Source organism: Onychostoma macrolepis, chromosome 12 (assembly GCF_012432095.1).
Source record: "Onychostoma macrolepis isolate SWU-2019 chromosome 12, ASM1243209v1, whole genome shotgun sequence".
Taxonomy (NCBI): domain Eukaryota; kingdom Metazoa; phylum Chordata; class Actinopteri; order Cypriniformes; family Cyprinidae; genus Onychostoma; species Onychostoma macrolepis.
The window spans coordinates 15,547,896-15,573,580 of record NC_081166.1 but is presented as its reverse complement, the minus strand read 5'-3'; the positions used below and the strand labels follow the sequence as shown (position 1 = coordinate 15,573,580).

General features: G+C 37.7%; 1 protein-coding gene across 5 annotated transcripts in view; it reads right to left on the bottom strand.

The window, feature by feature from the left end:
* Window positions 1–25,685, bottom strand: part of thrab (thyroid hormone receptor alpha b) — a 197,951-nt gene that overhangs the window by 80,738 nt on the left and 91,528 nt on the right. For all 5 annotated transcript variants that reach the window (XM_058794363.1, XM_058794360.1, XM_058794359.1 and 2 more), the window contains one exon: window positions 5,373–5,447. The gene's annotated coding sequence lies outside the window, so the exon portion shown is untranslated. The remainder of the gene's footprint in view (window positions 1–5,372; window positions 5,448–25,685) is intronic.

Here is a 25,685-nt window from a genome sequence, read left to right as displayed (position 1 = left end):
TATAATTTTGATCGATTTTCAATATTTACATATTAGAAATGGAATTTTTTACTACTTAACCAGATATTTTAATATTAAAGTAATATTAAATTTAAAACATGTCTGTGTGTAACATTTTTAAATACAGTATATATGCAGGATGTATCGATGTTTCAGCCAATAATCGGTATCGGCCGATAAAAGCAATTATCTGCACTTCGGCTGATTGTTTAAAAACAGCCAATGATCAGGGCCAATTATTTATTGTCAATCAAAACACGGTAACAAAGCATGTCAGACAGCAACTTGCATGGAGAAAACGTTTCTTGTGTTGAATTTTGGGCTGTCCTGGTTCAAGCAATAACAATGCATTAATGCAGCACCATTAACGTTAGTGCTGTTTGACCCAGGATTGCCAGGTATATGGTTTCTCTTCACAAAACACTATTTGTAACACACAGACTTTGTTACTTCTGATAAAAAACAAAGTGTCAGATTTCAAATCCAGCACATTTTATGACAAAATTTTAACAATAAATGCCATTTTGACAAATCGCTGTAGCTACTCAACATGTACCGCAATTCTCTTTTTATAACACAAATTAAACATGATTTTTTTTTTTTTTTTGTATACATAACTTAAATTGCATAAATGAGTTAACTCTCTAACTTTGTTTTTACTGGGTCCAAAGTAGGCAGTTTCTTGAGTGAGATCTTTATCCAATCTTAAGCATCTCTTTTTTTTAAAAAAAGGCAGCTTAAGGGAAAAAAAGGGGGGTTGAGGGGTCACGGAAAAGCAATATCCCGCACAGATCTCACTTGCTTACTTCACTTCCCCTCAGCGTGCTTGAAGTTCATCGGGTCTTGGTGGCGTCGCAGCAGGTGTAATTTATGAGGTGTTAAGAACGTTAGACTGTAACTGAAAAATATACTGTAAACTCTAGTTCCCCCAACACCCCTTTAACCCCAAAGCGTGAAGCCCTATAACACAGGTACAGGGCCTCTTACCTCTTGAGAGTCCGCCAAAGAAAATGCATATCACTTTTTACTCCGTTTTTTTGGGGGGGGGTTTCTGCAACCCCAATTTCAGAATTTCAAAGAAAAAAGAAAGAGAACAAGCATTGCTGCTCAGAAGCATATGCTATGTTTAGTGTCCCCACCAGACTCTTCTAACTAGTTTAACCAGCAAGTTCTTTGGTCAACCAGCTTCACCACTTTTGGGTTAGGGTTTTCCCACCTGCCAGACTATTATGACCAAACCAGTATAAACCAACATGGTAATTAATTCTGGTCTTGTTAGTGTTTTATGCAGGGAAAGTTCTAGAAACTTAACAGCTACCCATTAACTTTGCATTTGTATGCTACCATGTGTTTTCTAAATGCGTTCCTTTTAATCTACAGTGGGGGGGGAGGGGTTTCGCTTTAACCAAAACAGTTCACCAGGGGTCTCATTTATAAAACTCTCTGTAGATTTCATCCTAAAAGTGTACATACACACGAAAGCTAGATTTTGCTTACGCATGAATTTTTTCAGGTTTATAAAACCATGCATACACCAGAACCTGCGCAAAAATCCCTTTATAAATCCCAGTCAGGGGAAGATTGTGTGTACGTGCATCTCCACCCCGACTCCTCCCAGAAATCACCATATATGGAGCTTACAACACCTAGTTTTACTATGCATAACCTCATCTGCATATTATTTCCATTCATATTCCCATTAAATTTATGCAGTTTTGCTGATAAGGTAAACATAAGCTGAACATCTATTTTTAGTGGAAACAGCTGATATAATAGGCCTATATTTTTTGCAGTGTAAATACAATTGTCTGACTTGGCGAATTACTAAGTATTTTAAAAATGGTATCCTTCAAATACAGTGGTATTTTTTAATAATGTTTTGGAGATGCCTTCACACGACATCAACATGTAAATCATGAAGTAAGTGCACATCATGATCATTGTTCTCACAAAAAAAAAAAAAATTCCTCGTAAAATGAGATCTGCAGTTTAGTTTAAAAATGAATTATTGTGCACCTATATAGCGCTCCTCGCTGTCATTAAAACATAGGATGCCACATGAAAAGCGATCAAATGCATCCACTATATTGCTTATGCATATTATATGCCTATTTTGTGTGTATGCATCAGGGTTTTAAAAGGATAGTTCACCCAAAAATGAAAATTCTGTCATTAATTACTCACCCTCATGTCGTTCCAAACCTGTAAGACCTTTGTTCATCAGAGGAACACAAATTAAGATATTTTTGATCAAATTTAAGAGCTTTCTGACCTTGCATAGACTGCAATGCAACTGACACATTCAAGGCCCAGAAAGGTAGTAAGGAGATAATTAAAATAGTCCATGTGACCTCAGTGGTTCAACCGTTATTTTATGAAGCTACGAGAATACATAGCTGGTCCTCATCGAAACTTATTCTTGGTCAGAAATCTCACGGATTTTATCAAAAATGGTCTTGGGTTTGGGACGACATGTGGGTGAGTAAATAATGACAAAATTTTCATTTTTGGGTGAACTCTCTAATGTTTTTTTTTTTTAAATCTTTTCTATGTTCACCATGGTTGCATTTGTTCAATCAAAAATACAGTTTCATATTGTGAAATATTATTACAATTTAAAACAAATGTTGTCTATTTTAAAATGTAATTTATTCATTTGATAGCAATATGCTGATTTGGTGTTGAAGAAACATTTCTTATTAAATAATGCTGAAAACAGCTGTGCTGTAATATGTGGAAACTCTTTCCCCAGAGTAGAAAGATCCAAAGAACAACAACTATTTGAAATAGAAATAACTGTAACATCATAAATGCATTTACTTTAACTTTTGATCAATTTAATGCTTCCATGCTGAATAAGTATAAATTTGTTTCAAAGAAAAATAATCGTACGAACGCCAAACTGTTGAATGGTAGTGTATGAATATACACTATAATTTCATTGAACACAATAAGTAGTAGCACAATAAGAAAGTAGTTTTGATGGATATCACTTCGAAAACTTGTTGAACAAAAGCCTTTATATAGACAAATTAGTTATATTTTCCATATCAAGGGTTTTCAGCATTAGAGTTAGCATTTGTTTACGAGTTGACATCCATCAGAACAAGTTAACTGATAAAGAGTGGTGTGTCCCACCCCCACGACACCCCCCCCCCTCCCCCCACCTCCCTCCCCCTCCCCCTCAGGTGGTTGTGCTGCGGGATGTGTTTCCCATACATTTATTTATTTGTGGCGACCCGCCACAATATCAAAACTGACCGATTTTCCAAAAGTCTTCGTTGAATAAACATGAGCACGTACAGCTTTTATTTAAAAATAAAAACGAGGCGCTGGTGTTTTTATATCACTGTATTTCTGAAGGAAGACTGTCATTATGTCATTTTCATTTCATCTTGAATGATCTATGCCTGATAAAGCAGCGTTTGCAAGCTCAGTGTTGCTTTGTGTACAGCCGTTACCGGGGAAACCTCTATTTCCCCCGCTTTAAAGCACCTCCTGCTGGCAGAGAATGAATTTGCATTTTCAATAAGTCCGTCTGATTTACGCAGCAAACATATTTTGCTTGTTATCAAAAATAATCTACTTAGCTGTTGTTATTGATTCTATTTGGAAGTCTACCGGAAGTTAAGTTAGGGCCACAAAAGCACGCATGCGCAGTAATCTTTGTTTATGTTGTTGCAGGTGAAACCGTCTATAATAGCTACTATTTTTCCACTATTCAGCAGAGACATATCTTTGTCCATCTGGGAACATGTGTGCTCCTACTGAAAGTGCGACACAGTACAGTAGCTTTAGAGGTGCTCTCTCTAACATCTGTGCAAAAGCAAACAGCTGGTATTATCTATTCTGTGGCTTTTTTCTAAAGCCTTCGGACTTGGGCCAGGATTACACTGCAATTATGCTTCATCTACAGCAGCTGCCTGCGGGACAGTAGAGAGAAAGAGGAAAACTGCTTTCCTTCCTGACACAGTTAAGCTTCAGTAGAGGACAATCTAGCTGCAGACAGGTGTAGAAAACACCTCCTAATCCAAATTATACCGTAATTGTTTTTCATCTTGAGACCCCAGTGAAGGACATCTGTCATACTGGGATAACCTGCTGGAAAAACATGAATACAAAGCAAAGTTTGCAAGTCTAGACTCAAAGGTTGTTGAGTTTCATTTGGAGGTATTAGAAACTCTCTGCTCTGGGAAGGGGCACATATTTCAGCCAGACATACAGTAGGCTGGAATTCCGAGAATGTGTGTCTCCGATTTCCTTCTTAAGAATGGCTAGACTAGATGCCATTTATACCAAGGCTTTCGACCACCAGCCCACCCCTCTCAATAAAGAGTATATTTTTCATGAAGTTTCTGGTCCATCCCATTTCACCCTATTTGGTAGCCTAGTCTCACGGAAGCTGTCAGCGCTATATGTTACTCAGGGACATGTGATGTGCTACATCATTTTGTGTCATTCTGAATCAGAGCACATTTGTGTGATGAAGGAAAAATGAAAGTATCTGCTTACTAATGGCAAAAATATGCTTTGACTCATAAAAACTTGAGCACTAAAAGTTCTCAGATATGTATTTATATACTTACTTACTTCTGGGATTTATTAAGTTCAGGGTCATTAAAATATTTTAATGCTTTTGAAAGAAGTCTTGTGCTCACCAAGGCTGCATTTATTTAATAATAATATTATTAAATAGTATTACATTTCAGTATATTATATCTGAATATTTTGTTTTATTCATAGAAAGCAGATGCTGTATTTATTTTTTGTTTTTTTAATTTTCAGCTATTCTTATACACTGATTTGGTGATCAAAAACATTTCTTTTTATTATCAAAACTGAAAATGGTTGTGCTGCTTAATAGTTTATTCTTAGATGAACATTTTGTACATTATGGACGTTTTTATTTGATGAATAGAAAGTTTAAAAAACAGCTTTTATTTGAAATAGAAATTTCCTATAAATGTCTTTACTGTAACTTATCAATTTAACATCCTTTTTTAAGTATAAAAAAATCTTACTCATCCAAAATGTAAAATTTAAAATTTAAGACACAAATAAGAGTTTAAGTATATATACACACACAGTACATACACAGTATATATTTAAGAGTATACACACACACACATATATACAGTAAATATTATATATATATTTATATAAATTTATGTTATAGACTTGTTACAGACTTTTCATGAAGACCATAAAAAAAATCATACTAACATGTGGAAAATGGGCATCTGATGTTCCCTTTCAAGTAAATAGAATGAATTTGTTTTCAGTCATAAGTTGCCCATTACAACGACTCTTCTGATGGAGCGAGTTACATTCAGCTACTGTATAAGACAGAGAGAGAAGATCACACAACCTACCAATGTCCTGTTGTGCTTTGTTTCTGGTTAATGATTTGACCAGGTCTGGGTCTGCTGGAACTGTAGGCCGCCGTCCTGCCAGAAATAAAAAGAGGCTTGTTCAGATGCAGAATATGGAAAACAAACAGGCAAGGCCACTCAGCACAAAGGCTAACAAAGAAAAGCAACCGCCCAAGGGTTCTCCTCTTCCTCCCCGCAAACTCCTTCCTTCATTGGAACTTTTCCTTTAGTCTTGATGGAAAGCTAATCTCGCACATCCCTATACCCACCCTGCAGCGAATAGGCTGTTTACAGAGAAAACACAGATAACTGTCTGCTAAGCACCGCTGCACCCTTTTCTAAAAACACCGTGTTCTCCTTTTTAAGTGTGGGTTGGTACATCTTCTGCTACTGTCATTTTGTTGAATTCCAGCGCTGCAACAGGTATTAACATGCACATTGCTAAAATGTCTCAAATCGATGCATCATTGTCATCACAAAATTATAAGGCAACGGTAAAGACCTGAAGCTAAAATAACTGCTCTCAAAAACAAACATTCCATTTTTAATTTTTTTTTTTTTTTTTTTTTTGCAACTGGCAGGTCTAAACCTCTGGAGTTAATCTTGTTATGTAATCAGATTTCAGCAAGACCTTTTTGGGGGGAGGGTGTTGATGTCATAATGTTTCAATTTAAGCGAGGATGGATGAACTCAAATGTCACACGAATAAAGACAAAAAGGGAAAATCTAGGTTGAGGTAGTATGTAAATAGCAGTGGAGGCGCAGGATGTGAAGACAGGCTTCTGACATGCCAAATTTGTGCCTGATTAGCTCAGGTCAGAGATCAGACTATCTGTTTGCACAAAGGAGTTACTCCAAACTCCCACATTAGAAGAGCAAGTGCCATATGACTGGAAGCACTTAAACCTATACAGTTATAATGTTGCTGGTCCACACAGTAATACTATGCTTTACTAACACTTTAAAATCAGCTTTGCAGGAAGCAGAAATAGGCTACAGAAAGAAAAAAAAGAAAAAAAAAAGAAAAGAAATATATATTTATATAAAGCTGTTGGCTTAGTTATAACACACACAGTTTAGTTTTTGACCAAATTTTGTATTTTTATCTCCCAAAGTGGCCCATGGGAAATTACAGCTCATGTCTTTTTTTTTTTCTTCTTCATTATACAATATAAATTTATATAGAAACTTGAGAAATAACTTATAAAAGTGCATATTAATCATAATAAATATACTAACTATTAATTGTAAAAATAGTGTGCATGTCCATTTTTTATTAGTATATGCCATCATGACAAATCAACCTTTGCATAGCTTATTACAGCAGTGCAAAATCATACAAAAAATTTTATGTGTTTTAATAAACATAACAGGTTAGATAGAATGGCCTTTGAATATTGTCTTAGACCAAGTGCACAAGAGTCAAAAGGTTAAGAACCACTAGTTTAAAGTATGTGAATATGCAAGTGGCCTTTCCAATAAATACTATACAAAAAAAAGCTTTTCTAATCAAATCACTTCCAGTTTCTTCAATTTCTTCTGTTCAACATCATGAAAAAACTATTTTCATAATGTATTTAAACAAAACAAAACAAAACAATAGTTATAAAGCAGGTATAGACCAAGCTGTTTATACATACTCTTGAAAAGAAACCGGTGCTAAACTACCCCATCATTTTTTATTCTATGCTGGTGTGAAACACACTTCAAAGCCTTTTTGGTCTTTTATTTTTGAGAGCGGTTCTGTTGAGCAGTCACATGAATAGACGCCTTTGTGTACGGAAAAACAGGATCGCTAGTACTACTAATGCAACAGCAAACTGGTCTCCTGCTGACATTGTATGAATGAAAACACACTGCAGTGACTAAATCTGAACGATCCATTGAAAGTATGAAATGATGACAGAGTTGTGGTACTTTGTCTATTCAGCAGTGCAGTCTAGATGCCAGATTCAGAGAAGGTTTAGCTTCCTCTGGGGAGAGCAGAGGGAAAACGGAGGGGCTCTTTCTTTAAAAGGCTTCGTCTCAAATTGCCAATAGAGTCCTTGTTTTAATTACAGCCCTGGCATGGATGCTCTCTAGATATAGATAACAGATCTAAAGCCACTGAGTTGAAAGCCAACAGTATTAGCTCTCTGATTGCTGAAATAAATCCTCATGCAGTTACTCTGTCTCCATCAGGGGGTCCATTCAGATGTATATTTATCTGACATCCAAATTCATCCCATCCTGCCACGACCAGGTACAAGCTCTCAATCAGGTCACGGTGGCTTGATTTCTTTATTTTTTCTGTAGTTTTAAGTGAGCAATTAACATTAAATTATGTAGTGTGACGTTATTTTAATTATATATATATAATTTTGAACTTTTTAACAGAATTTTTATGACCTTGTATTAATTTAGAGACTACATGGAATATTTGCACTTTTAAACATTCATGTAATGCTACAGAACTATTTAAGTGAAACACAAAAAAAAAAAAAAATGACCTTGGGACAAACTGGCTAAGAGTAAAATTGCAAAAAGCCACTTGATTTGTCATATTGTATGTAGTGACAATCCTTCATTTTTAATAGTGACTCAAGAGTCAAACCAAACTAAACTAAAACCACAGAAAAATAAAAACCAAAACCAAATTTAAATCAAAATACAAATACAAATAAGTAAGTAAATTAATTACTTAATAATAAAAAGCCCTTCAAGTAAAAAAAATAAATAAATAAAAATGATATATATACAGTGGGGCAAAAAAGCATTTAGTCAGCCACCAATTGTGCAAGTTCTCCCACTTAAAAAGATGAGAGAGGCCTGTAATTTTCATCATAGGTATACCTCAATTATGAGAAACAAAATGAGAAAAAAAAAATCCAGAAAATCACATTGTAGGATTTTTAAAGAATTAATTGGTCAATTCCTCTGTAAAATAAGTATTTTGTCACCTACAAACAAGCAAGATTTCTGGCTCTCACAGACCTGTAACTTCTTCTTTAAGAGGCTACTCTGTCCTCCACTCGTTACCTGTATTAATGGCATCTGTTTGAACTCGTTATCAGTATAAAAGACACCTGTCCACAACCTCAAACAGTCCAACTCCAAACTTCACCATGGCCAAGACCAAAGAGCTGTCAAAGGACACCAGAAACAAAATTGTAGACCTGCACCAGGCTGGGAAGACTGAATCTGCAATAGGTAAGCAGCTTGGTGTGAAGAAATCAACTGTGGGAGCAATTATTAGAAAATGGAAGACATACAAGACCACTGATAATCACCCTCGATCTGGGGCTCCACGCAAGATCTCACCCCGTGGGGTCAAAATGATCACAAGAACTGTGAGCAAAAATCCCAGAACCACACGGGGGGACCTAGTGAATGACCTGCAGAGAGCTGGGACCAAAGTAACAAAGGCCTCAAATCCTGCAGTGCCAGACGTGTCCCCCTGCTTAAGCCAGTACATGTCCATGAAGTTTGCTAGAGAGCATTTGGATGATCCAGAAGAGGATTGGGAGAATGTCATATGGTCAGATGAAACCAAATTAGAACTTTTTGGTAAAAACCCAACTTGTCGTGTTTGGAGGAGAAAGAATGCTGAGTTGCATCCAAAGAACACCATACCTACTGTGAAGCATGGGGGTGTAAACATCATGCTTTGGGGTTGTTTTTCTGCAAAGGGACCAGGACGACTGATCCGTGTAAACGAAAGAATGAATGGGGCCATGTATCGTGAGATTTTGAGTGAAAACCTCCTTCCATCAGCAAGGGCATTGAAGATGAAACGTGGCTGGGTCTTTCAGCATGACAATGATCCCAAACACACCGCCCGGGCAACGAAGGAGTGGCTTCGTAAGAAGTATTTCAAGGTCCTGGAGTGGCCTAGCCAGTCTCCAGATCTGAACCCCATCGAAAATCTTTGGAGGGAGTTGAAAGTCCGTGTTGCCCAGCGACAGCCTCAAAACATTACTGCTCTAGAGGAGATCTGCATGGAGGAATGGGCCAAAATACCAGCAACAGTGTGTGAAAACCTTGAGAAGACTTACAGAAAACGTTTGACCTCTGTCATTGCCAACAAAGGGTATATAACAAAGTATTGAGATGAAATTTTGTTATTGACCAAATACTTATTTTCCACCATAATTTGCAAATAAATTCTTTAAAAATCCTACAATGTGATTTTCTGGATTTGTTTTTTTCTCATTTTGTCTCTCATAGTTGAGGTATACCTATGATGAAAATTACAGGCCTCTCTCATCTTTTTAAGTGGGAGAACTTGCACAATTGGTGGCTGACTAAATATTATTTTGCCCCACTGTGTGTGTGTGTGTGTGTGTGTGTGTGTGTGTGTGTGTGTGTGTGTGTGTGTGTGTGTGTGTGTGTGTGTGTGTGTATATATATATATATATATATATATATATATATATATATATATATATATATATATATACACACACATACAAATTTTTGTTAGAAAAAAAAAAATATTGAAAATGTAATTTATGAATTTACACTTATGATTTCTGTGTCTTCTCTAAGTGTGTTTAAAGATTCCCCGTAATATGTGTTTAATTACACAGGCAGGCTAATACCTGTTCTATTTTGGGCCTGCTGATCTTTGCAAGTCCTGCCTTGCATTGAGTCTGTACACGTTTGCTTCAGAACGTGCAAGAATCTAAAAGTCTGTTATTTGATTTCCCTCAATTTTGGGACAATGAAGAGCTGAAAATATCAAAGCAACTGGATGTTACAAATTTGCAATAAGCTATTTTATTTCACACAAATAAAATGAAAGCAGCACAATTTCAATTTTGATTAGACCATATCTGATGTTCTCTGTCGCTTATCATCTGAACCATACTAACCTCACATACAGCACGAATGCGCTGAGCTTCATAATGAATCTGCATGGCAACATCAAATCTAAATCCTGGCTGCAGATGTTCTACCACACTCAGCAGCTTTCACATAAACACATTACGACAAGAACCAGACATTCCCAACTGGCCAGCCAATCAGAGGCTTGCGTTTCAATGAAGCCAGCATTTATAGTCAGGAGTTGTAAAATGCTCTATATAAAACGCAGTCTGTCTGTCCCTTTCCAAATGATTTGGCTGCTGTTTTATTTTGATTTGCACTTGTGATTACACACACTGCGCAGGCATGCTGCCACACCTCCACGTGGAACTAGCCTTGCACATACGCCACATTAGAAAAAACACGAAAGCAAACATGGTTCTTTACAATTATTTCATTTCATATATTGAATTATTTCAGTCTAATAAGAGGCAGGTTTTGGTTTGCTCATGTCAGACATTTACTTATGTTTGTTTCCAGGATGCTCAATATGCTAATAAGCATTGTATTAAAAATAAATTAATTAATAAAATTTTTTTTTAAAAACTGCACTGGCAGCACATCCACTTTCCACTTCTGAATCACAGCCATGACAAAATGACATCCGCATTGATGCAGGGTTCAAAAATGCCATGGAATCGCTTTCAGTTTTTCCCAAATTCAGTATTTTGCTTTTTTTTTTTTTATTCTTTTAATGGTTTAATTTAAAATCTTTCACATTTTAATAAATACATTTTGTGTTGTATACTTTAATTTGTCTGGATTCTGTGTTTTATTATTTTACACAAATGTATTCCCAAAAATAGTGGTAACTAAATGAATGCATAAAACAATTTAGGTAACATTTTAAAATGTAATCAAATGAAATGTGAATATGTTTTGGCAAACAGCATGAAGCTAACAGAAATGAACTGTTTAAATTAAAACATGGATAGAAAAATTATTTGATATTCCTTGAAAATAATTTTATAATAAACTGTATTATCAATACTATTATTATTACTTTGTAAAGAAAATTGTACAGTACAATAGTAATATATTTCTGTCAGGATTTTATTGGGGGGGGGGGGGGTTATAGTGAAGACCATTGTGTTTCTAATTTTAATTTTTTTTTTAAATGGTGAAATACTGCTGAAAAACCACAAGAATAACAGATGCTTGAGTATGACTTCACATTTCAATAGCAGTCTTTTCATGTTTAATATTCACAGACACTAGTCCATATCAAGATTTTATTAGGTATAAAGCCCTACTTTTGATTTATTCATCCAAACTTTGGCAAATTCCGTGACATTCTGTGCTGCACAGTAAATTCCATTTTTATGACTGGATTTCTCAATTCGGTCTGCCCTACAGACAGAAGACCGCCGGACAGCGTCTCCTCTCTCATGAACCACAAGTCTGTGGGAACGAGGGTTCAAGCATGAGTTTAACCTTCAGAACATAGTGTACAGTCGTCTGTCAATGAGCTATGAGAAGGAAGTGATGTCAAAAGTGACCGAGCAGAGAAAACTGAACACTAAGATGGGGAAAAGAGACTCAGAAAGCTTGTTTATGTCATGCTAGTGAAACTCTACAAGTCCCTTTTATTTTCAAAAACAAATTCACATAAAAAAAATTAAAAAAAGAGGCCGAACAAAGCAAACTCAGCGCTCGTCTGTTCTCTAATAAGCTGACGAAGATCTTGCATGAGTATTGTTTGATTAATAATGCTCTTTGAGGATGATCCTAGAGTTTTGATCTAACCTTTGTGGGCCGCTGCTCCGTGGGAGATGCGTCAGAACCCAACTCCAAATGGGAACATAACAAATGGCCAACCTCCAATGATAGGTGTAAAATAGAGAAGGAAAAATCAAAAAGAAGAGAGATAAAGAGCAACCGGCTTCTCTTGTTCTGGTTCAAGACCTTGCACTTTCCTCTTTGGGTCGATCCCAAACTCCCACGGCCAGGGGCCTTAAGTTCTTTAGATCCTTCAAACACAAACACGGACGCTCCTCAGGGACACCGGCACACGGCGCACATCCTGTAGACGGCTCTTTCAAATATCTGTGGTTTGTTTGGTCTGGAGAACGGATGCGAAAGAGTGCATGATGGGAGTTTAAGTCTTGAAAGAAGGGCCTAAGCGTGCTGGCAAAAGAGAAGCCGTAATGAAGTACTATCCTGAGGTCATTTCGAATAGGATATATCATGCCATGCGTATGTGTTCATTGCATTACACTGAGGACAGTTTAATGATTAATGCTGCTAGTATAAGAGGCTGTTATCTGGAGGGTTTACAGTGGTCTGAGGGAAGGGCAGTACCAGGGGAAAGGGAAGGACACGTATGGTTCGATCTCCCCTGCTGTATTTCGCCCCGCGATATTCCCGTCTGCCCTCCCCTCCGCTTATGGTACATTCCACTTCGTAATGACCTTCCACCCTGACACCAGCCACCACTAAGCCCTCCATGCTGCCTCTGTCTAAACGACAAATACACACAAACATCATAAACATACAAATAACACCTTCGTAATCCACCACACAAACAGTCACGCATGCAGAGGCTAAAGTAATGTGACATCTCTGGAAAGCAATGTGCATGTGTGTAGATATATACACTCAGCAGGGTTGTCACAATACCAACTTGTCAGTAGTTGATCATTAAAATACCACAACAATAAACATAACATACAGTGGGGCAAAAAAGTATTTAGTCAGCCACCAATTGTGCAAGTTCTCCCACTTAAAAAGATGAGAGGCCTGTAATTTTCATCATAGGTATACCTCAACTATGAGAGACAAAATAAGGAGAAAAAAAAATACAGAAAATCACATTGTAGGATTTTTAAAGAATTTATTCGCAAATTATGGTGGAAAATAAGTATTTGGTCAATAACAAAATTTCATCTCAATACTTTGTTATATACGCTTTGTTGGCAATGACAGAGGTCAAACGTTTTCTGTAAGTCTTCACACACTGTTGCTGGTATTTTGGCCCATTCCTCCATGCAGATCTCCTCTAGAGCAGTAATGTTTTGAGGCTGTCGCTGGGGAACACGGACTTTCAACTCCCTCCAAAGATTTTCGATAGGGTTGAGATCTGGAGACTGGCTAGGCCACTCCAGGACCCTGAAATACTTCTTACGAAGCCACTCCTTCGTTGCCCGGGCGGTGTGTTTGGGATCATTGTCATGCTGAAAGACCCAGCCACGTTTCATCTTCAATGCCCTTGCTGATGGAAGGAGGTTTTCACTCAAAATCTCACGATACATGGCCCCCATTCATTCTTTCGTTTACACGGATCAGCCGTCCTGGTCCCTTTGCAGAAAAACAGCCCCAAAGCATGATGTTTCCACCCCCATGCTTCACAGTAGGTATGGTGTTCTTTGGATGCAACTCAGCAAAAGTTCTATTTTGGTTTCATCTGACCATATGACATTCTCCCAATCCTCTTCTGGATCATCCAAATGCTCTCTAGCAAACTTCATGGACATGTACTGGCTTAAGCAGGGGGACACGTCTGGCACTGCAGGATTTGAGGCCTTTGTTACTTTGGTCCCAGCTCTCTGCAGGTCATTCACTAGGTCCCCCCGTGTGGTTCTGGGATTTTTGCTCACAGTTCTTGTGATCATTTTGACCCCACGGGGTGAGATCTTGCGTGGAGCCCCAGATCGAGGGAGATTATCAGTGGTCTTGTATGTCTTCCATTTTCTAATAATTGCTCCCACAGTTGATTTCTTCACACCAAGCTGCTTACCTATTGCAGATTCAGTCTTCCCAGCCTGGTGCAGGTCTACAATTTTGTTTCTGGTGTCCTTTGACAGCTCTTTGGTCTTGGCCATGGTGGAGTTTGGAGTTGGACTGTTTGAGGTTGTGGACAGGTGTCTTTTATACTGATAACGAGTTCAAACAGATGCCATTAATACAGGTAACGAGTGGAGGACAGAGGAGCCTCTTAAAGAAGAAGTTACAGGTCTGTGAGAGCCAGAAATCTTGCTTGTTTGTAGGTGACCAAATACTTATTTTACCGAGGAATTTACCAATTAATTCTTTAAAAATCATACGTTTTGCTTTAAATTATTCACTGCATGTCTATAAGATACAATGCATTCGACTAAATCAACTAAATCATTCACCAAATGATAATGCATTTGACATCCCTAATACACATGAACGCAATACAAATAAATCATCCCCTATTCATAACATAGAAGCTCAAGTTTAGGAACTTTTTATTGTAAAGTTCCTTTGTGTGGCTTGCATATGCAATTCCATGTTTGTGTATAAAAATTCAGCCATGGTGTCATTACAAGGGCATGGCTCAGGCCCAAGTCAAAGAGCCGATTCAGACGGGGAACAAATGCATCATGAGCAGCAATCAAAGAGGAGGCGAGAGAACAGGCAGAGCATGAGTGAGATAGCATAACAGACAGAGAAAGTGAGCATGTTTGTCTGAAGGAAGAGACAAGGCCATGTTGAGTAGCAAACCACAGCTGGGCAGCTCTAGGCCGTTGTGTAGGTTAGCTCAGGGTTAGGGGCTGGGCGGGGGTGAACAATGCAGCCAGGCTTGTCAAAAGTCTAATTTATGGCCGGGCATCCAGCGAGCAGCAATTTGGCTTACAGTTCTCTTGCACGGGGGATGGGAGAGAGAACGAGACGCGTATGTGTGTAAATGTGGCAATTGTGCTCATGACGGAGAGGAGAAGAGAGAGCGAGACAGAGAGGAAGAGAGAATTTGGGGTTTGTGTGGTTGGACCAGTTTTGAGAATCTCTGCTGTGCTGGCACGAGATAAAACTACTTGTATGTAAATACAGCTAGAAAAAAATATAATTAAAATACACAAAGCAGTGAAGAGTCTAAATAAAATCCCATCCACTGGTTCGAAGTGCCTTCCCCGAGCCCTTCAGCAAGGTCATTATTAAAGAATTATTGACAGGAAAACTGACTGGCTGTTTGCAATAGTAAATCCTTGTTTAGCTTTTCCAAACGAATGTACAAGAAACAGACAAAGCTGTTAATTAATCCAGTTACGATGTCTGCTTTAAATATACCGTACCATACAAAGGAGTAGAGGAAAGACAGAGTGGGCTTAAATCTGTGCTGTGGTTGAAAATAATCATTAAGACCCATGCCAAGACTAAGAGAAGGATCCAAACTAGGATTTGACCTGCTTTAAAACATAATGAGCTGCCTTGGTAGGTAGTATTTTAAGGCATCATGCAAATGAAGTTCAAAAAGTTTGCCATCTTTTTACCAATAGATGGCAGTATTCTGTATTGACGATAGTCAGAGATATCACCTGTGGCTGATGCCTTTGATGATTATTATTATTAGGCTAGTAATACCATCTAATTAATATTAGGGCTTATTTGTTCCATCATATTTCATTTTCCGCATTTTACAGTACGCGTTATAGCCAATCACACATGATTCTGTGTTTTATGAATGCAATGGCCAATCAGAGGTGTTCAGATGAGTCATCGCCGAAACAAGTTTTGTTGTTCTAAATTTATTCTAAATTTCTGCTCTCTCACAAATTCTCTCATCATAAACAACAAAGTGCAGATGTATGTGCGATGTGCAGTAAGTATAAGAGATTTATTCATCATACAGTTTAGACAGCTTCACTGATTATAACAGGAGTGTTTTAATGTGCATAAAGTGCATAAACGCACTAGACTGAAGTAAGTGTCGAAATACTTTTCTAATGTAAATATTCTATAAATGCACGATTTCTGTAGCTGCTGTTTGAATAACTGAGGAAATTTAAGCATTACAATTAGTAACTTACAATGTTTCTAATAAACTGTCATTATGTTACATACAAATTCAGTCATATTAAAAATACTTTATATATTTAGTTAATAGATTACGCTAACATTAGGCTGCTTTTAGCCTTACCCTAGAGTTGTTTCACTCACCATCTATGAATTACTATGAAAGTAGGCCTAAGTAAATTAGAAAATAAATTAGCATGATAATATCATGTATTGGCGATCTCACAGGCTGACGATGGGATGATATGACTATGGAGCATTACACTACTGCTGCGTTTAAATTTTAATGTCAGCATCACATGTATCCTTTGTAGAAAAGCAAATTCCAGAATGTAAACCTCAGAGAAAGAAAAAAACAAGATGGTGAATTGATCAAAAGAAATTCAATACTGAAAAGTACAAAAAAAAATTGTATTCTTCGGTATGTATGTGTTATACATTTTTTACGCTAAATCACAGCCATCCCTTTGTAACCACACATACTTTTTATGCGCAGGTCGCACATGTGCATTGAATTTGTTTTGTACTAATCAGTTGTTCCACAAGGTGGAAACAGTGGCCTGGGCCACTGTTAGTAGAAAACTAAATTATAGAGACGGAACAACGACAGCAACAAAATAGCAGAGACTACAACAACAACAGACGGCTGCATTGATAACCACTTGTGTGAGAGTTTTATGAGATTTCTGCAACTTTAGTTTAAAAGAGTACGAAGACATTTTTACTGGTCATAACTTCTGGAGAAATATAGCACAGACACTGGACTAAGATGAAGCTTTCTAGAGTGCATGTATTGACCACCTGAGTTTGTGCACGCTATCAAATTGAGTATACTTTGAAAGGCTATGCATTCGACTGTACGCATATGCAAGCATACAGTATGTAAATGAGGCATACTTTGGGACATACATCCGGGACTGAGTCACAGTGGCAGCAGGCTTAGTAAGGTCGCCACATGTCCTCTTCCCTGGCAACTTCCTCCAGCTCCTCTGGGGGATCCCAAGGTGTTCCCAAGGCAGCCTGAGTTTCCCTTGGGGGCTCTTCCCAGCTGGACATATTTAGAGGTGCCCAAACTATCTCAACTTGCTCCTTTTGACACAGAGAAGCCTCTCCAAGATATTCAAGCTCTGCACCGGTCTCTCAGGGTTAGCCCAGACACTCTGTGGAGAAAGCTCATCTCAACTGATCTTGTTATTTCGGTCAGTAATCGAAGCTCATGATCATAGGTGAGGTAACCGATCGACTGGTAAATTGACAGCTTTTCATAGCAACGTGCTAACTTCAAGCTCTACTAAAATCAACTTCGTGGCATGTGGCGTTCTGGCTTATGCTCAGGTTCCATGACAGTTTGAATGCTTTCAGAAGCCATGGTAGATACTAGGCGATAAGGCAGCTCATGTTTTGGAACAGGGTAAATGGATCTGTTCCAGAACTTAGTGAGCTGCATAGTGCCTACAAGAGCATCTGTCCTCAATAACAGCATCATAAGTGAAACAGAGCCTCATAAGTGTCCAATTTGGACTGTTCTCCACAGGCAGCAACTCAAATTGAGCTCTGCTCTACTAACACAGAAATCATCACAGTGCGTTCTGGAATTGCTTTCTGAGGAAATATATACAATTCCATCCAACTTTATTCAATGGGCTATCTTTGGAGGCAGCCAATGAAGTATCTACCAATTGGAACAACCTTTGCTTTGGTAATGCACCTATTTCCTGCATAGTTTAGCTAAAACATACCAGCCTGGAAGTTCATGGTGATCCTGAAGACCTTAATTAGCTGGTTTAGGTGTGCTCTGTTAGGGTTGAAGTTAAACTCTGCTTGAAGGTGGCCCTCCAAGAGGAGGACTGGAACCCATTAATCGGCCAAAGAAACAGACAGAACATTTTTGATGAATATGACAGCTGCAGTATCTGGTCTGCTTGTCAAGCTAATTTTTGATGAGGCTAGTCACTACCAGGGGACGCTTAAAGTCTGTCCTCCCTGTCCAAACATTTTAACCTCTGTCCACTGGGATGCTTGCAGCACCCTGAGCGACCAGTCTTCCTCACACCCCTCACTCAAGCCGCTGTGTCAAGCCTAATCATCTTCCCTCCACTGTGATGAGGACAAACACTGCTGCAAACAACCACATTCACATCAGAGATCATGACAACACAAGCAATTTCCTCAGTAGACGTCCCAGGCCCTGGATCATCTGCTTGATAGCTGTCCCAGCCAGACCTTTGTCGAAGGAAAAAAAACTAAAATAAAACTCACATCAAACGGTGTCACCCTGAGTGCATTAACCCTGCTTCACTAGGCCACTGTATTAGATGGTACGCTTTCACGACTTGCCTCTGGGAAGCATCACAGCACCCAATAAAAATCCATGCTCATTCACACATCAACTAATGAGGTCGAACAGGGTCATGTGAGCATCACAGAGCCACCATATGGAGTGGAACATCAAAATCCACTAACCAGCAGACATAATAAGGAAGAACAAGAAAAGATGATTGACAAAGAAAGGAAGTTGAGGTGGGACGGACAAGCTGAATTCTATAGAGGGATTACAGTGACGGACCAATGGAGTCAATGAAAGGGACCAGCAGAATGAGCATGAAAAAAAAAGGAGAGGAAAGCCTGCGGGAGGGAAAAACCCAAAGATAGAGGCCGTCACACTGTTATATAATTACAACAGTCATTAAAGCCATTTCCAGATTGTAAGGGGCCTGGCATGATTCCACCTCATCTGAGATAACTATTATTTTTATTTATTCATTTTCAGCATTGGTTCACCTTGATACAGGATTTGAAGTTTATAAGTCGCAGTATTAAGAAAATAAAGGCCACAGTGTTATTGACACTGTAAACATTGATTTCAGATTCAATCGATAGGGTCCACGAAAACAAATGAACACTCTTACAAGCATGTCAGCGCCTACTGTAAACACACATGCAATGGATGATCCAACAGCACTCCCTTTGGACTGAGGGACTATCTGTTGACTGTTCCATGGAAAACAGAGACACATATGCACACAATACTATAGGATACTTGTTTGTGTGAATGCAAGTGTGTAGGTTCAGTCATGGGGACACTGTTCAGAGCTGACTGGCATTCGGATCCCACTTCTTGAATTCCAGGGTTGGAGTGTGACAAACAACAGCAAGCTGACCAAAAATAAAAATTGTGTCATTATTCGCTTACTATCATGCCAAAACCACCATATAACTTGACGGTAACACTTTATTTTAAGGACCAGTTTTCACTAATAACTAGCTGCTCATTAGCATGCATATTACTAGCATATTGGTTGTTTATTAGTACTTATAAAGCACATATTAATGCCTTATTCTGCATTAGGGCTGCACGATTAATCTAATGCGATAGTCGTGCACATCTTGTCAGTAAAGCCGGTTCTGTGATCAGTAGTAAATCTCCACCACGTGCTCTCAGATGGAGCAGCATTTACTACACAGAGCCATAGTTCACTGACAAGCTACGCAAAATCGCATTCATAATCTCAGACGATTTATTCACGCAATTGTTCTGTGATTATGAAAACTGTTTACGTAACTTGTCAGTGAATTAAGGCTATGTCGATTAGCATTGCATTATTATATACTTTATTATAATAAAAATTATAATAAGACAAACTTATCTTATCTTACAAATAAGATAAACCATATATTGTCGTAGTTGTGTGTTTATTAGTCACGTTGAATCAATGAAAGCTGTTAAATCTTCTGTTTATTCAGCTGCAGTATTTCCTAGATTTCTTGGGCGTACTTCACTAACAAGATGCGTATGTCAATCGCAGCTTCTGCCTAATCACAATATCACCTTTGCGATTTAATTTCGATTAATCGTGCAGCCCTATTCTGCATGACCATATCTTAGATCCCTAATCATACCCCATATCTAAACTTAACAACTACCTTGCTAACTATCAATAAGCAGCAAATTAGGATTTTTTTATTTATTTTATTTTATTTTATTTTTTGGCGCGGGATTGCGGGGATTGCGCATAATTTAAACCATTCCCGCAAATTTAACTTTTATAATGCGAGAAATTCCCGCACAATATTTGCTTAATCTCAGATCAAATTATGAAATACATCCACAGCAGCGAAAAAAGAAATCACCGGTTCAAACAGTCCGTCTCTAATTTAGAATTTAATTCCACAAACAGCGCTGCACCGGTCTCTGACTGTGGCTGAGTCCTGCAGCATCGGCGTGCTCTCCGCGGCCTGCGTCGCTCTGATCTTATTCACACAAGGCTGTGTGACGCGCTCTTATATTCTGAGCCGCAAACTACTGCGTGCGACTATGAAAAAAATATTTATTTTAGATTTGCAGAGTTGAGTAATGTCACAGACATATCTCATGAATCCTTTCATAAACGAAGAAAGTAGACACAATGTAAATAAGAGATTCATTATGCAGTGTAGAGAGCTTCGTTGATTATAACGGAACTTTGTGAGATCGCGATGAACTAAGGAGAGTGACAGATTTAATGATTAGGTAGGGAATTTGTAAATGTGATATTGATTTAATACAACAGTTCAGTAAACAAGAAGTTAATATTAAGTGACTTACATTGTCTGACTATAACACTGTTGCCTGATTTTGCTCTATTTCCTCGATGAAAATAGTTTGAATCATAGCCACAGCTGAGCCGCTGCGCATCTCCATTCAAACACAGCGGTGTCTCCTTTATGAATGAACAGGCGTTTTTAAACGAATCTAGTGAGTCAATGATTCAATTACCCATTCATAAAGACAGTCACTTCCTTGATTCCTGAATGAATCAGCAGTTCGAACGAATCAATTTAATGAATGATTCAGTGATCAAACCAGTGACTTGTCGCCACCTGCTGGCAGTTTGTTTAAATTTTGACGTATCTTTCAGTTATTCAAATAATTTAATATTTCTATAACCTATTCAAATTGTATATTTAAAATATTAATCTCAACATGAATTTATAAATTTAATTGCACTCATACCAACTCTGAGGCTCATTAAACGTCTGAAAATACACCTACAAGCCACTTTTGTGTTCTTCTGCTCCATCTCTGTACAAATTAATTTTGTTAATACTGATTAATTTGATTGATATCTTATTAGTCTTATTCTAATTAGAAATTTTAAAAAGCTTATAAATATGTATTTTTAAAAATTTAACAAAAAAGATGACATACTTTTAAAAGTTAGAAAAATGCCATAAAAATAAAATTCCCCTGTAAATCACTTTAAGGAGTCAAATATCACCCTGTAATGGGATGGCTAATTTTTGATCGTAATTTTTGATTAAACATTAGAAAAAAATAATTAGCCCATATCTTAGAAAGCTGAGACATTCCTTCATTCAGAAGGCATAAAACTGAAAGCAACTCAAAATAATGAAACATTAAGTGACATATTAGTTGAGTTCTTAATGTCAGTTTGAAGGAGATCATGATGTGTTTTGTATAAAATAAAATAAAAATTTAAAAAAAGAATTAAAAAAAAAAAAAACTGTAAGAAGTAATTTAACTGGAATATATGAAATACACTGATTCTGAAAGGCATTGATAAATAGTTTTAATACAGTTCCTAATGTCAATTTGGAGGAGAGCATCAAAACTTGTTAAGCCGTTTTAAAAACCATACATTAAAATTTGTAGACATAAATAAATGAAGACGATTAATTTAGCCCCGATGTCAATTCATCATTCCTGTCTTTACTGTCACTTCTGATAAATTTAATGCATTCTTGCTGAATATGAGTATTCAAAAAGCAGATGCTTAAAGTTCTTAATTTGTGTTCCAAATTCATGATGAGTAAATAACAACTTTAAGTCACTGTCACTGCTGTCCTTTAGATGCCTGAATGATGAGCGTTAATCCATTCAGTCTGGCATTTCAGTTGCTTCTTTAACTCATTTTCTTGGAATGTGTTCAGTGATGAATCTTGTGTTTCTTGCATTCTTCATTGGCGCTGCTGAACAGCTGACAGCGTCCGTGGTGGCTGGTAGTGTGTAACATCTCTTCTTTTAACATGATTTGTGACTGTCCTGCAATGTGACTGAAAAAAAAATGGTTCATTTAGACTCATATTAAACCAGATGGCACCAGGTTCCATGCCAAAGTTCTCACCTATCCCTCCCAGAGAGCGTTCCATTCTATATGCAGATAGAAAGACACCAAAGTGAGCAGAAAGATGATAACGAATAAGGACAGAGAGAAAAAGCACAAATTTATTCCCATCAAAAAATATTCCTTTCAAAACGTACAGACCAACCACCCAGAAACTCGTCAGAAACGAGTCGTGACACCAAGCTGGCTAAAAATGCAGTCCACTAAAGCTTTTTTTTTAACACCACTGACAATACATCCAGACTGCACCGACAGGCACCACCATAAATTTATCTGTAAAAGTGTGTACGTCCATGCGAGTGGGACAGTACATCACACTATGCTTATGTCTATGCGCCTACTTCTCTGTTGCTCCATGTGACAGCTCAGTCACATGCAGTAAATCAGCACACAGTGAGAATGTGCGAAAGACAACCAGAGTGTGAGTGACAGAGAAAGAGGGTGACAAAAATAAGGGAAGCACACACCCTCCCAGCTGTGATACCAAAACCAAACATCATAGGATGAAAAAAAAAAAAAAGATGTCCTCACCTCATTAACATTCGCTGACTAGAACACAGAAGGTTCTTCAGGTCTCTCAGCCTACAGAAAGAAACGCCGTGTTCTGCAAAGCTGTCAGACATTCAAAGATGCACTTTCTCTCTGTGTGTTATATAAAAAGTTCAGTTCCACAAACGGCGATTTGCAGCATGATTAATGTCCCTATTAAGGTGACACGGTATAATAGCACACATCCTTCCCAGGGTTGGGTAGTGCTACTTTCACTTCGTAATACTTTACGAGTAATACTGTAGTGTACTACGTTGTTATGGATGCAGCAATATGAAAATTCTGGCCAATTTCGACAAGCTGATAAATATTTCCATGCCATGGCTTATAACTGTCAAATGGCTGCTATTATTATTGTTGATGTTATTATTATTTTCAGTTTCATCTAAAAATTATTATTTTCAATAACATGAGTAATGAGTAATTTTAAATGCTACAATAATTTAATGCTAAAGTAATTTCAAATTCACTGATACTTCCACTACAGAAGGATGAAGAAAAAGTGAATGACACACAAAGGACACAAGGCATGTTGATGACACAGACCCGGCTTCAGTCATGTGTGTACACTGTACTATATGGTCAAGTAAAACACTGTGATACCAGGCTCTGCCCGCATCGTCCAAGCTGTTTGCTGCCCCAGTAACACAGAGTAGCGGCCTGTGTGCCATCACACACCAGTGAGGAGCCTTTGTCCAGAGCAGAATCGACACCAGTGAGTGTACAAGAGAAAAACAGTGAGGGTCTGTATGGAACACACTCACAAAACACTCTTTGTTTTTAAGCAAGGAGGTTAAAGCCACTTTAGTGAGATGTGTGAGTGATGGAAAAAAAAAAAAAAAGAGGGTGAGGGAGCAAAGAAAAGCTAACATATGAGCGCAGTTATGAGTGCCATAAGACTCCAAAAGTGTTGCTTTACAGGTCCCCTGAGCCAATAACTAGCTACAGCTCTCTGAACTCAGTAGCAAACCCTAAATGTTGACCATGTTGGACTTCACACATTGCCAATGGGTCAATGACATGACCTAAAAAAGAGACATTAAAATGCTATTTATACATGCATACATACATACACTAACTACGTTTCCATGTACATCAGTAATCTAATTATTTACCTTATTCTGAATAAGACAATATTATGATTAAGGATGAGCTGCTTTTAGAATATTCCTTTCATGTTCCCATTTTACATGTTATAGTACATAGATCGATTAATGGCATGCGTCATTACATCCCCATGTAAAGCCATCCAACGTCCCCTCCAGTATTTCACGTATCAACATACAGTTCGTCTTCATTACAGCGCCATATACAGTTTTGGGTGTTTCATTTTAATTTTACTAAAGCTTCAAGTACAGTTAATTATTTGTCATGCTATATGTGCAAACAGATGACGGCATTGCTGAAGCCATGCTCTTTTGTTTGCTGTCAAATGGTTGACCACTGCTGTGTATCCTGTCGCAAAATGCGGTGAAAGGTTACCGTTAAGGTGTGTGTACATGTCTATACTGCACTTCAATAATACGACTAAAATAGGAATACTCCACGTGTCTTAATTCGATTTATGTTTTCTTTGAGTATGACTTTAGCTGGATTAAGGTAATCAAAAATCTCTGTTTACATGGTAGATTTTTAATCAGTGTATTGTCTTAATCATGTAAAAATCGGAATATTGTTGTTCATATAACCGTACTGAATGACATCTATATACTTAAAAGAAAAAAGTACTTTGACCTATTTATTATAATGTCTCAAAACTGCTTTACTGCGTATCTCTTTAATTTAAACTTTTTAATGAATATGAAATGGTATGAAAGCTTTCCAAAACCATAGGAAACCTACATGAATACAAAGAGAAGTACTTAGCACATATGTTTAATACCGGATTTTTAAAAGACTTTTCTTGCAGTAGGATCTGTATTCATGACTCCCTTTCTCACCCCATCCATTAACCCCAAAAGAAGGGGGAAAATCTCCTTACCGGAGCAGGTAGGGCCACGATCAGGGACTCTGTGTACCTTTTCACTTCACCTCTTCATTAACCTCAACCTACAGGCCTACCAGCCCAGTCTGACCAACTTAACTGAGCTCTCTTGGGACCAGCTTACAATGTGAGAGAGAAAATAGAGGTGGAGACTGAAGCTCGGGGCTGAAGAAAGGGTGAAAGAGAGAGATTGAAAGTCCAGAACGTGGCAAAGGCTTTTGGTAATGACATAAGATAGCATCAGTGAGAATTACCTGACCCGTCCTCGAGTGAACGAGACCAGACGCCATCTTGAGCAACAGATACCTCCTATAGAATGATGTCTAAATGTCACAAACAAAAGCCAGATTGTCTGGCAGTAAAACAAGACAGAATGAGTACAGTAAAAGGCTTTCAACTTAATAAAAGAGTCCTTTTAACAAACCAGGACCAAATGTGCCGTGTGCACATTTAACGGTTACTCGCCAGTTGGCCATTATCTTTATAAAGTACTTCAACATAATACATGGGCTAAAATGAAAGAACCAAAATTTGAGCCTCACAGATTTAACTATTGTTCTTAATTCAAAATTAAACCACCTACTAAAAATTCTACTAAATAAAACTCAAAACCTTTACCTTTTAAGTTGAAAACAATCAAGTATTTCTAGAACACCACCAGGTGCTGATGTGAAATGCTTCTGTTTAAATGTCCATCCAGTTTAAACAAGAACAGACAAACATTTTTTTTTTTTTTACATTGCTTTTTATATGTGCTATATAGTAGCAGTTCAAAAGTGAAATGTCTGATGAGTGGCGCTAAAATGTTAATGCCCTATCGTGTTTTAAATTATCTTACTGCCTACACTACACCGATAGCATTAACAAAAACAATCTTGAGAATTTTGCTTAAAGGGGTCATATGACGTTGCTCAAAAGAACATTATTTTGTGTATTTGGATTAATGCAATGTGTTTATGCAGTTTAAGGTTCAAAAAATATTATTTTCCACATACTATACAATATTGTTGCTCCCGTGTAGATAAAATGTAGATAAAGGCACTTTTTATTATT